The sequence below is a fragment of the Ambystoma mexicanum genome, chromosome 5q, assembly GCF_040938575.1.
Source record: "Ambystoma mexicanum isolate Mex_15411 chromosome 5q, UKY_AmexF1_1, whole genome shotgun sequence".
NCBI lineage: Eukaryota > Metazoa > Chordata > Amphibia > Caudata > Ambystomatidae > Ambystoma > Ambystoma mexicanum.
In genome coordinates, this window is record NC_090933.1 from 816768061 (window position 1) to 816781009 (window position 12949).

The following is a 12949-nucleotide window of genomic DNA, read 5'->3' on the forward strand; positions in this document are numbered from 1 at the left end:
TTTTGAAGTTTTCTTACAGTATGCATGGTCTGTCCTTCAAAATAGTAAAATAATTGTTGTCTTAGAGACATTGGAAGTAGATAGCAAAGTGGAAATCTCTGACACCCACTTTCTGACCACCAGTCACATGTAATGCAAAAGAGTGTCACTACCCATTCCACCAAAAATTTGAGAAACATAAACAAATTGCAGCAAGTAGTATTTCTGAAATAACGCTAGGGGTATTGCAGAAATAACACTACCATTATTAATGGGCCAGGTTCATTTCTGTAATTAGATAGTTATCTCCAGTGGTGGTAGTAATTAGTGATTGCAGTATTTCACCCCTAAAATCTTTCTAGCCTGTAATGAGGCCATAATGGCACTTGCATGAAGTATTTTTTTTCTGAAACCAAAGTGAATGGAAAAAAGTGACTCCATTTTATCGGAATCACGGGTGCAGAGCTCTCAGGGTGCCCCACATCTGTTGTGGGCAGCCCATAATTCCTGCTGTATTATTTGCAACCTGGGTCCATTATAAATAAAGCACTACAAGTCCCTGAATACAAAGCAAACAGGACTGAATGAGCCAATCTACCTGACATGGAGCAATCCGCGAACTCTGCTCATGCATACTACTCTATGGGCCTCATTACACGGATGGCGGTAAGGATTTACCGGTACCGGTAAAATACCGGTACCGGTAAATCCTTACCGCCTTACTACAAGGTCCCTTTGCGGGTTGGGGGATTTAACGCCTGCTTTTTGCAGGCGTTAAAAACCAACCCGCAAAGGGACCCAGGGAGCTAATTACGGTACCGCAATTTGCGGTACCGTAATTAGCGCCTTCCCCATTCCCATTGAGCCCTATGGGCCAAAAATGGGAATGGGGAAGGGCAATGGTGGAAGGGGGAATTACCACCCCGCCAACCTTGGAATGGGGCGGTAATTGTCCTTTCCGCCAAGGCGGTGCCGGTATTTTACCGACATGAACCATGGCGCTAATAGCGCCATGGTTCTCCGCCATCCGTGTAATGAGGTCCTATGACAGTTAGCATTTAGGCTAGAAGTGCGTGTAAGTTAATAACACATCATTCCCACTTTTTGAAAAAGAGATAATTCCATATTCCTGAGTATATGGATATATAAATACATTCCCCCCCACACACACCACTTTGAACTCCACTGAGAAGCACAACCCAGAAAAAGAAAACGTCCACGCCCATTGGTAAAATGGCTCTCCCACGAGGTAATGGTCCTATGCAGCTCCACATCCTTAAATCAGCAGGAAAACACCATTGGGAGCTTTGATGCAATTTCATGACCAATCTGCCTACCTGATCTCCTTCCACTGAACTTCCCCCAAACCTTCGCCCCCACGGCATGCCTTTAGCCTTCCTCTGCCTACACAGCAAGAATAATTATGGGCATTTGTTCTATTAATGGGTGCATTGTGAAAAGAAGCCCACATTTATTCCTAGAAACTGATAAAGGCCGACATGCCCATATTTCCTAGCATGATTTCCAATCGCCCAAATGTGTGGGGAAAAAGCCCAATCCGACAACCCTGAGTACTTAGTATGTACTTGTCCGCCTTATTTTCAAGTATGGGTCTGCGAAGGAGATATTGGGCCAGAGGTAGTTTTGTGATTGGAGTGACAGAGGAATTCATCCAGTTAGCATCTGCCTGGCTCTCTCAAGTAAGCATCAGGAAAAAAAAGAATTGCATGAATGTTCTACAGGATGGAACCTGCAAAGCAAGGTACCTTATATCCTTACATGATTTCAGAAGGCTACACTACATACTGTGGCTAGTCTCCACCATGTGGACTGTGGGCTCCCCACCTCGTATCTTATGTTATCAGAAATAGAGATGAACAAACAAGGAGATATCATTGTTTCATTTACAGCTCTGCAAGAAAACATATAACGTCAAGATGCTTGCCATGATAAATACTAAAAGTGTGAGGATGATAAGGAAACTCAGGGTAGAATACATCTTCCAAAGTTCATCCCTTAAGTGAGGATTCGGGCAAAGGGGCTTTGCAACCAAAACATCCAAAATAATACAGCTTCCTCTCGTGCATCAAAAGGGTTTATTTACTAGAATCTTCAGGTTTCCAAAAGTCTAACACAAATCCCCAAACTGTGATAACTAGAATCACAAAGCTCAACAAAGTTTCCTACAGTGTCCAACCAAGGCATTCTTCACAAGCCGCTGAAGGAAGTTCTCGCCTCTCCTCCTTTTGTCCCCATAAGGGAGGTGGCTTTCTCATCCCGCCACCTCCTTATCTATCCTGTGTATAGCCCTTTGCCATATTTGGTGGCTCTCCAGCAGAGGTGTGTTTGGTGATCTGACGAGCCTTGCCTTCTAGGTCTCTTTCTTTGTCTTTGCTCAGGGCCTTGTTCACCAGGTCCTCTCGCTAGCCCAGTGGGGGCTTGATGGAGAAGCTGGACTCTAAGCCCATCCACCCTTTCCTTCTCCCTATGCTACTTTCCTGACTTACCTTTTCTACTCTTCCTCTTCCTAGTCTCCTCTTACTGTCCCCAGGACAGTGTTACCTTCTTGAGCCTCCTCCCACTAATACACTCTACCCTGTACCAACATGGTCTTCAGAAACCTCCCTATGTTGGTCTTTAATCCTCTCTCCTGTTACTTGATGGTTTGGGGTTATTCCTTTCTCAAGGTGCTCTTCTTCCTCCTTACTCTCCCAACAACAGTTCTCTTTGATCCAGTGTTCCCTTTCCCCTCGGGTGATCTCTCTGTCTTCTTGCACTACCAAACCACTCCCTCTGACTAGACTCTATCTTTGGACCTCTCCCCAGTAATCTCTTTTCACCCGGTTGCGTCCATCAGCGCCATGTTGTCTCTCTCTCTCTTGCTCCTACACTATTCTTGGTGTCTGGAATAATCTTACTTAATTCCTTACTTAATTCCCTCCTCCTGCTTCCTAGCTGCTACCTATCCCTTCCTTCTCCAATATGCTATCACCCTCTCTTATCACAAATAGGTTCATTCTTTCTCTCTTCACAATGAGTCTTTTATGCTCTCTGCCTAAACCTCCAGCTACCCATCGGCATACAGTGATTTTAAGGAATTCAAAACAACAAATGGAGTTTTCAACAAACCCAAAATGTCTAAAAAAACAAATAACAAATTGGATAAAACTATATATTTATGTGTCTGGGAATGGGAATAGCAGTGTTGGGACGGGGAAAAGTATTAATTAAAAGAAGTGGGGGCCTTGGGGTTTCAAAATTCGTTATTTATTTTAGGTGTTTTGGATTCGTAAACAATGTATTTGTTGTTTTGTGACCCTACCCATCTGTTCAACTCACTTTTCTATTTCTCTGACATCCTATTATAGTTATGCAATTGCTAGACCCTCACTTCAAGCTGGTATCCTTCTGACTCTGTTTTTCTTTATGCTTCTGTTGTTCATTCTCTTCCACTCTCCCTCTCACTTCCCAGATGATACCTCTTGGATCATCCTCCAAGATGTTACCCTGCTCAATGCTCCAAGCAATTGCCTTCCCTCTCCTGCCCTCTTAACACTCTCCTTTGTTCCATGTTCCCCTCTCCTTTCCTAAAGTCTCCCCAGTTTTCCTTCACCAAGCTGGTATCCTTCTCCTTCTCTTTCCAAGCAATCCTTTCCTCATTCTGTAGACACTTTGGATTCATTTTAGGCTTGTACCCTTCTCTCCTAATAACTCTCTCTGCATCACTTCACTGTTGCACTTCCAACTAACTCATCTCAAGTCCAGCCTTTCCAGGGTCTGCTGCTCTCCGCTTGCCAGCTCCGCCCAGATCTGCTAATTCACTGGGAAGTCCCCTTGCGTGGTGTTTCCAGGATCTGCTTACCTCCAGATGCTGCCTAGTATCAATCAGCTGCCAACTCCCTTAACTTGGAGTCTCTCAGGGTATGCTTACCTCCAGGCTCTTCCCAGGACTGACACACTCTGGCTGAGCTTTCTGAGCTTTAAAGGGTTGGGTCTCCTCCCTTAGGGTTGGCTTCAATAGTAATATACTGCACATGTGTGCTGTGGGTTGTGCTTTTCCCTGATTGGGCCATGGGATCCTGGCCAGGTGGTCTAGCAGTGATCTAGTCTGTAGCTCTAAAGGAATCAGCTACCATTTGGATTTTACTTTGGGTTGGTCTGCATATGTGCTTTTGACACTCTCCTGAGATCTCTTCTGAGACTGACAGCTCTTTGTGTTCCTCTATGGGTGTCCAATGTGATTGTCCTCCTAAAATAACACCAGTAAGCTTTAGGAAGTGTTATTTAATTTGAGCTTTCTGCCTAGCATTTGGAACTGAGAAGTTGCAACATTTTATCTCCCACAATGCTTGCCAGAGAGCAGGAGCACAATGCTCAATACAGTTTAACTTTGTCGATGTTTGTTTTCTAAACCTCAGCAAATAGAGAAATTGATAAAGTGTGATGCCATGGATCGTGTAGGCCTTCATGTTGATTATCCTCTGCAGAGGTGTGGAGGAAAAGAAGTAGCAACCCCTTTGTCCAGTTTGCAGCAATGCTCTTCTTTCATTGGTGTAAATGGAACTTGTCTCTTTTCTATGTCCAGGCACTGTGTCTGAATGCAGGGAGCTTTTAGCCCTTTTACACCTACAGGTGTCACTTAAAATGGTGCTTTCCCGCCCCCGTGGTTTTGGGGCTCCCTAGCCTGCTGAGGCACACTGTGACAGGCACGCACCCTCAGAAAGGCTGCCTCGTCACAATACCCAGTACTATTTTGGCCAAGGGTGCTCTGCCAACATTCAGCCAAAACTATTACGTATGCCTTTTGCATTCTCTAGTTTTAGTAGATGTTGTGTTTTGCCCCATTAGCACTCTTCATAAGCACGCTGCATCCTTGAGTTCCCATGAAAGAAATGTATTTTAATAAAGGCCAGTGGACTGTCCTCTGGATGGCAGCCTTTGCTATCACTTCCTGTTTACGTCTTTGGGAGTCGAAACACAAGTGATCTTACCCGAGCCATCGAATTTTCGTGAAACGTTGACATTGACTGCAAAAGGAGAAGCATTTTAAACACAAGCTTACTGTATCATACACTGTAGCAAATGCTGAGATTATGAAAAGTGATTACTGCGATTCCAAGCAACTTGCACCGGGGTCTCACTGATTCTGTTACCTTAGCTCAGTATGTTGCCCCTTGCTTTTGTGCAGTGCTCCGCTCCACTCTGAGTGCACCACACGTGTGGATTTCCATGAGATCTTCATTCGGGGCATCTCTTTACAAGAGGGAAGTGCTCAGGTAAGTGAGCAAAGCGAGGAATGGAGGTCATTTCTGTGCAAAGCGACCCTGCTCAAGCAGCAAATGAGCAGTTTGCACCGGGATTGCCCCCTCCTTCCTGGGTGGCGGTCTGGTGGGATGTTTGCAATCTCTGCATCTTCCAGATTTGATGAATGAGGGTACTCTACATTTCTTTTAGCAGTATGTTTTGTGAATAGCCTTCCTGTGGTCGTCATTTCCAACTAACATTGCTACAACCAAACTGTTGTTCATCAAAACGGTGAAATGGTAGTGCAGCCTTAGATACAAAAGTGGTGCCAGTGTATGCCAGTTACAGTCACCACTATAGGTGCAGGAGCAAGCTTTTTATGCCAATCACGGCCTCTGGCGCCCATGAGAAAATACTTTAATTTACAGTAGATACTTGCATTGACTGCAAGTGATAACAAACAAAAATAAGTACATAACAAAAAATGTGTAATGCTCTGTAGTGAGTGGAGGAACAGAACGCTATACGACCTACACCACAGAATCCTGGCCTTAAAATAACCGCACAGGATAATACAAGAAAAAGCACTCCACAGTCTGGAGAATTCCCTTGTCAACACTTTACACGTGCAGAAAAAAGCACCTCTGTGCTTGCCATGAACTCTAAACCGGAAAAGGTCATCCTTGGAATGACAATTCGAGCCAAATTTGCACATTCTCAACTGATACAGAATCAGCTGGTATGAATTGCACAGAAATGTCCACCGCCTTTACCACTCCACATGATAGAGAACCGAGGACTCCAGTAGAAAGCCTTGAGCAATTCACTTTCAACGCAATCGTTGTGATGATTTGCAACCTAGATGCTGATGTGAATTTAGTGTTACATGTTTGAAGCATTATGTTGCAGTTCCGTTCATAGAGTGATGACTGGCTGGCTTTTTACAGGCACATTTTCTAAGATGAGCGAGAAAAGCAACAAAAAGAAATAAACTGTTTCTTGAAATTGTCTTTCATTTGCTCTCGCCACTCTCCGGAAAAACATGCGGTGGTCTGTATCTTTACCACAAACCGTGGTTCCAAGTTAACAATATCAGGCAGAGAAATCCCAACCCCATCCTTTGCACCTCACTTGGAAGCATTGAGCCCAATGGCGCAGTATAGAAATGTTATGCCTCACAAATGAATCACAATTCCATGAGACTACAGCACTCCTATGATGGACCATGCACATCCTCTTACAATGTCTCAGCGAAGGATTTCCACTGCTGATCCTGAATTCATAATAGCCTAGAAATCGGAGGGAAGCCAAGCATTGTTGAGGCCATCATTATGACTCTAGCTGTAATGGGAAAAACTGGCTCTATTTACAAATCGCTGACCCTACTGTCCCTTACAGAAAATGGTAAAATAGTGGTATGATACATACTAAAACTATTTCAATGCTTGAGATGGATGACATTTTTTGAAAACAATGCATGCAGCTTTTCTGAAATACTAGTAGCATTTCATGAAATTCCCACCCATCCCCTCCCAGCCAATGGGAATCCTAAAATCTTCCAGAGTTTCCAATTTAATGCATGTAGTAGACGTAAGTACTGCATACTGGCAAAAAGAATCTCCTGAACTTGGAACTAGAGCCATACGATCCTAAAGTTTTCCTGCATTATGTACTTACCTGGTACGAAGGGCTTCCTTAAAGCTTTCACAACCTTTACAAAAAGGTTTTTTGTAAATACACATAATTAATTGGTGTATGATTTTTAAAAGTAGATATAAGCTCTCTTGACTTAGTCACAACAAATAGTTCCAGGGACATTTGGCCTAGCCCCACTCCTGGTAGGAGCCTTGAAACTGAGAATTCAAATGGTAACATTATTTTGAGGTCAATGAAGCAGGCTCATTGCTGTAGGAAACATAGTAATCACTCCCCAAATCTTCCATTGTCTACTATTCAGAAGTGCATATCACTCCTAATTAGGCCACTGCACCGATATATAAAGTTCTTGAATATAATTTAAACAAACTGGGAAAAAACAACAGAGGCAGTGGAATAAGGTTTGCAGAAACAGAGGCAGCAGAATAAGGTTTGCAGATGTGGGGCATGGCATGACATAGGCAGGACAGAAGGAGCAGTGGTCTGGGGGGGCAAGCAAAACAGGGTGAGGGGGCAGGAAGAGCATTAAGGGTGGAAGCGGCAAGTGGGGGGCACCTTCAATGTGCTCAGACTATGGGGGAACCAAGTAAAGCGGGGGTCATTGGGGATACATTCTCAGGCAGATGGGAGCACTAGAGGTAAAGAAAGGAGCCGAGTAGGTGGCAAAATGAGCATTATTGGGGCAAAGGGAGCATGGGGGAGTGGGCATGTGGTGTGCGACAAAGTGTTTGCTAAACCACACTGGGAGCATGTGCTGTGGGCAGAGGAATACTGGTAGAGGCAAAAGAACAATTGGGGCTAAGGAGTACTGCAGGAAACATGAACCAATGGCAACTGGCAGAGCGGGACCAGGGGGCACAAAGGGCCACTGAAAGGTGGTTGAGTGGGTTCTGCGAGTGGTATGAGGGGACACTGGGATGGGGCTAAATAGTGGCAAATTAACAGATCTGTGCAGGATTGGGGTGCATGGTTCCCTGTGTTAGGCTGAGCAAAGACTCCTTAACACAAGGGTTTAAAGTGTTAACAGATGGATGTTTATTCTCATTTTCAGTAAGGAAGGGCTGGGTCAAATGACTACTGGTATTGAGGGGTTCTCTAGAAATAAAAAAAAGCCTAGCTATTTAAACAATGTCAAGAAAGGATCAACGAAAAGTGGAGTCTTTCTGGAATTTTCACACCTTAATGTTTTAAAATATCAAGTTAAGATCGCCCTACTCAGAGCCTGTGCCTCTCCCACAACACCCCAATCTATAATTTAAGAAAATGCCACATGATGCAGCCAACAGAAAAGTTCCAGGCCTACTCTTAGCAAGCCTTTAGCTTCCAAGCTACCATATTCTATTAAAATAAATGCCCCAACCATTGTCCAAAATCGAATTCTCAAAAACGACTCTTAAATGCCCATCGATAAGCTTGTCAAAAGAACCAATGCAAAAAACTATCCAGGAGAAGGCTCCTCCAGGAATTATTATCTGGACTTTCATTCTGCCTCTCTGCTCTCACTACTGGTCTTTTTTGATTTGATTTGATTTGATTTGATTTATTATTTATAACACACATACCCTGACGGGACCAGGCAAAAATGCATCCAGGCACAGATATAAGCTGAGTCAATGTATTGCTGCATCAGACTAGCTCAGGCTAACATTAAAAGAACCCGAATTTAGGCAAACAAATGGGTTTTCAGTTGTTTCCAAAAAATAGCCAGAGAGTCAAGACATCAGAGCTCCAAAGAGAGAGAATTCCCTGCCCAAGGGCCAAAGGCAGAGAATCGTCTCTCACCCCATGTGGTCGTTCTAACCGATACCACCTGCAAAAGGAAAAGGTGCTGGTCTGTAGAGCGCAAGTGTCGCTGTTGATGACACAGCTGGATTTTTGCATTTAGGTAGGCTGGTGCCATCCCATGGATACACTTAAACACCAGACAGAGCACCTTGAACAAAAATCTCTGGGAAACCGGAAGCCAGTAAAGATTCCTTCGATATTGGGACATTTCTATTCTTCTTCCTAACAAGAAGATCAGTCTAATGGCGGAATTGTGAGCTACCTGCAATCTTTTAATTTGAATTTCTTTGACCCACCCATATGGAGGGCATTGCAATAGTTAAGCCTGGCATTGGTCAATATTCCAACCACATTTGCCCGGCCCATCGCTGCAATAAGAGAGATGACTGGTTTTAGGAGTCTCAATTGATAATAGACTGATTTAACCATTTGACTGACCTGAGAGTTGCAGTCCATACTTGACTGCCAGATGCAACCCCAAATTTTCACTACATCTGAATAACTGGTGGGAGCACCAAATAAAGAGGGGCACGGGGTGTCTTGAACCACCTTTCATACCAGTCTCTTAGAACCCAGCACAATAACCTCTATTTTGGATGGGTTCAGCTGGAGGTTGTTCTCCAGCCTCCAGCTCTTAATCTTGCTAGCACAAGACAAACCCAGGTTCACTGCTTCTTGTGGCTGATTAAGTCGCACATAAATTTGGGTGTCATCTGCATACGAGTGGTATAACAACCCAAATTCAGTGAATATGTCAAGCAGTGTTCAGATATAGATATTAAACAGCAAAGTCGAGAGCGAAGACCCCTGAGGGACCCTGCACTCGCCAGGCATTACATTTGAAGCAAAATCTCCCAGTTTTACCTGTTAGGTGCGATTGGTCAAAAAGACACAAACCATTTTATAGCCTCGTCTGAGATCTGTGCCACTGAGGACAGCCTTGTAATGAGGATTTCAAAATCAACTGTGTCGAACGCCGCTGACAAATCCAGCATGTAAAGCATACTGACAGTTCCTTCACGTCTTTAGGACATCTCCCCAAGTCTGAAGTTGCAGAGCCTCTTCTTCATAGACTTCTCCTAGGCCTTGCACCATTCACTTGTAGGCTTCTCTCCACCTCTGGGTTTTCACAATTCACAAGTGGTCTCTCCCGGATCTTGAGATACTCTGTGGGTTGTTAAGTGACTTCAATTCAGTACTCCAACTAAGTCAGTGCCTAGTCTGGGATGCCCAATGAAAGCCCTTATTTATATATTTTTATGACTAGTTCATAAATCTGGATGATAAACCCTTGTATAACGCCCCTCTCTTTGAATCCCCCTGACCTCACTGAGCCAAAAAGTAGGTTTGTTTTGCAAATTAAAAGATTTATTTTACAAATTAAACAATATATATATATATATATATCACATTTTTATAAATAAATTAATATTTGATAGCACACTTATGAATATGACAGTGATCAACAATGGATAATATTACACTAGCACACTTTTTTAATTACTTATGAGTTGGTATAGAGAGGATAAAGTAGCTGAGAATGCTTATATGGGTTCAAGGAAATGCAATGATGGAAAAGAATGCAGCACAGAAATAACTGAGATGGTTTCCACAAGAGATAATATGATCACTTTTTCTTTTGACAATTCACTCCCCCCCTATGCAATATAAGGATATGGAAGGGGAGCACACAATTTTCAGGAATACAATCAAATGCAATACCAATTTAGTTCCCCCCTAGCAAGCTTCAAGCAACAGGGATGATTTTAAAACACTGGCAAAAATACTTTAAATGTGATTTGCAAAGAAGTGAAAATATGCTAAAAATGATTTTAATTCCCTTTAGGAGATTCAGGGTAGGTGATAGCTACTTAAGATTGGTTCAGGTCAACACTAGCAATGATTCATAAGGGATTATCAGGTTGAAAACGAATTTCAGCAGTTGCCAGCAAAAGACAGCGATTTTGACAGGTGGAGAAACTGGATTCAAATTGCAATTCGCTGCACTTTTTCTGAGTGCGTCGAGCGCGAATACGGAAAAACTATAAAGAGTAGAAAGTCGGTTGGTAAGCTGAGGATCTTAGCTTTAAAATGAAAGTTAAATCTCGCTCTTAGGACGTGCAGTTCAAAAGATGCGGACAATTTAGTGGAGGTAGATTCTCAGAAATAAAGTAAGATTCAAATGACAAATGACACTTTCACAGGTTTGAATCGCAGAATGGACACGCGATTTCTATGCAGTTCTAAATAGGTGGAAATGGTTTGAATTAGATTATTTTAAACTAAGAGATTGGTTTGCACAGCTCTGGCTGGATACTCACTCCTAATTTTGGAAGGAATGGGCCTCGTCACAGATCTGGTCAACAGGTTTAGCTGCGGTTCTCCCTGCTCTTCTGGTCTGGACCTCTGGTTCTGGCAAAAGTTCTTGGCACTGCACAACGGTCTGGTCGGTGGTTCTGGATCTCTGGTTCTGGTCTCGGCACTGCACAGCGGTCTGGTCTGGCAACAGTTCTTGGCACAGGGTTCTAGCCAGAATCACACAGCTCGCCCGGCTGTTGAATAGTTTGGTTAGGTGGCTGGATTCTGAGGCCTGCTGAGAAGGATTCAGCTTTTGGTTCAGGCCTCTCTGCTTCAAGTTCTGCAGTCTATCTGGAGTCCATGGTCTTTCTGGATATTGTCTGGCCTGGCAAAGTGCTTCGCAAGAAAGTGGAAAGTCAATGTCCCTACCTGGATCTCAGTGGCTTCTTTTATGTCATTTGAAAATGGGTGGGAAGGCTGACTTTCTATGCCCAACCCTCTGAGGATCCTGATAGGTTAAAGTATTCTTTGTCGCTTGACTGGGGACCAGAGTTGTGAGTCATCTGGCATCCTTTTTATGGCATACAGAAAGAACATTCCCCTTGTCACTTTGCACACAAATCTATTTTTGACTTAAATGCATATTTATCTATGTACAATTTTTCTAATATTATATGTCCAGTTAACATATTTTCTGTAGTGCCAAACCATCCGATCCCTGTCTTTGTAAGATGTTGTGTTCACTTCTGACAGAATTCTGCCCTTTTCATCCAGAACACAACCTCTAAACTTTTCCAAAATGTACACAAATGTGTGCAAGGAATATGGGCATCAGATGATGAAGTGTCAGATTTTTAACATACATACATTTGAAGTAATACCCTATTTTCCGCTACTATCCCCCAGAACATACCACAGAGTCTTAACACCTCTTAAAATGTGCACAGAAAAATCACAGGAATCATGATATTATTGATATAATTTTGACAATTATGTACTATGAATTATCCATATTTCTAAAATGATGCTCTGGCCCAGAGGGGTGTGGTTTCCCAAAGCACATGGGGGAATTTCTGGTTTGTCCACTTCCTCCAAGCTCAGCTGGCTCACAGAGGCAGTGCCCCTCCCATTTCCTTCCAAGAGGAAGCCATTTACGACCCCCTGATTTAGAAATTGCTTAAAGCAAAGGGAAGTTCATTGTTCTGTTTCCCTGCTCCCTTAGGTACCCCTCCCCTAATTCAATCAGATAGGTGTAATCTCCTTTTGGTGGGGGCAGGAGAAGACAGGCCAGGCCTGTGAATGCAGTTGCTGGGCAAGTTTCAACTCCTGTCGGGGGTAGTTGCCGGGCAGAATTCAATCTCTTTAAGCCAGGCTTCAGCCAAATGTCACTTTTGTTCCCATTTTTCTTCATTCAAATCAAACTTACAATTTTGACACATGCAGCTAGAACGCTGATTCTAAGTTCAAAACTATGACATTTAAACAGTTGTAACCTATGTAACACTCCAAAGTAAATCACTCATTTATTTTAAACATTTCGATTTTAGTGGCTTTAAGTCCAATTTTACTTAAGCTGCTGACATCCACAGCTCAGCTAGTTTTGTTATGAACATTATTTATGGCTCTTAATCTTTCCAGATTTTGCATGCACACAAGACTTCATTCTGCCAGATGTCTGCTGGTGTTCAGTAAGATTTTTGAATATCTTACAATGTTTGAAATAGGCATTTTGAGCTTTCATTCAGAGAAACAAAGATGATTTCAAAGCGCTTTTTGAGCTAACAGGCACTGCTGTTTTTCCTTTGGCACCACGTTTCACTCATGGCGCTTCTGGCCCCTCACGCTCGCACTGGTGGGTGGCAGGTCAGGCAACCATTTTGGTGTGCCCAAAAACTGCGCGGTTTTCCTGGATTCTGGCGCAAATGTGGGCTTTTCGGCCATCTTGGATTTTCTAAGCCCACGGCACCAAATGTTGTAGCATAATGAT

At 43.2% G+C, this 12949-nt stretch overlaps 1 protein-coding gene across 1 annotated transcript in view; it reads left to right on the forward strand.

Annotated features, from left to right (window-relative positions):
- ATP6V0D2 (ATPase H+ transporting V0 subunit d2) overlaps positions 1–12949 on the forward strand; it is a 269016-nt gene that overhangs the window by 215178 nt on the left and 40889 nt on the right. The window lies entirely within an intron of this gene.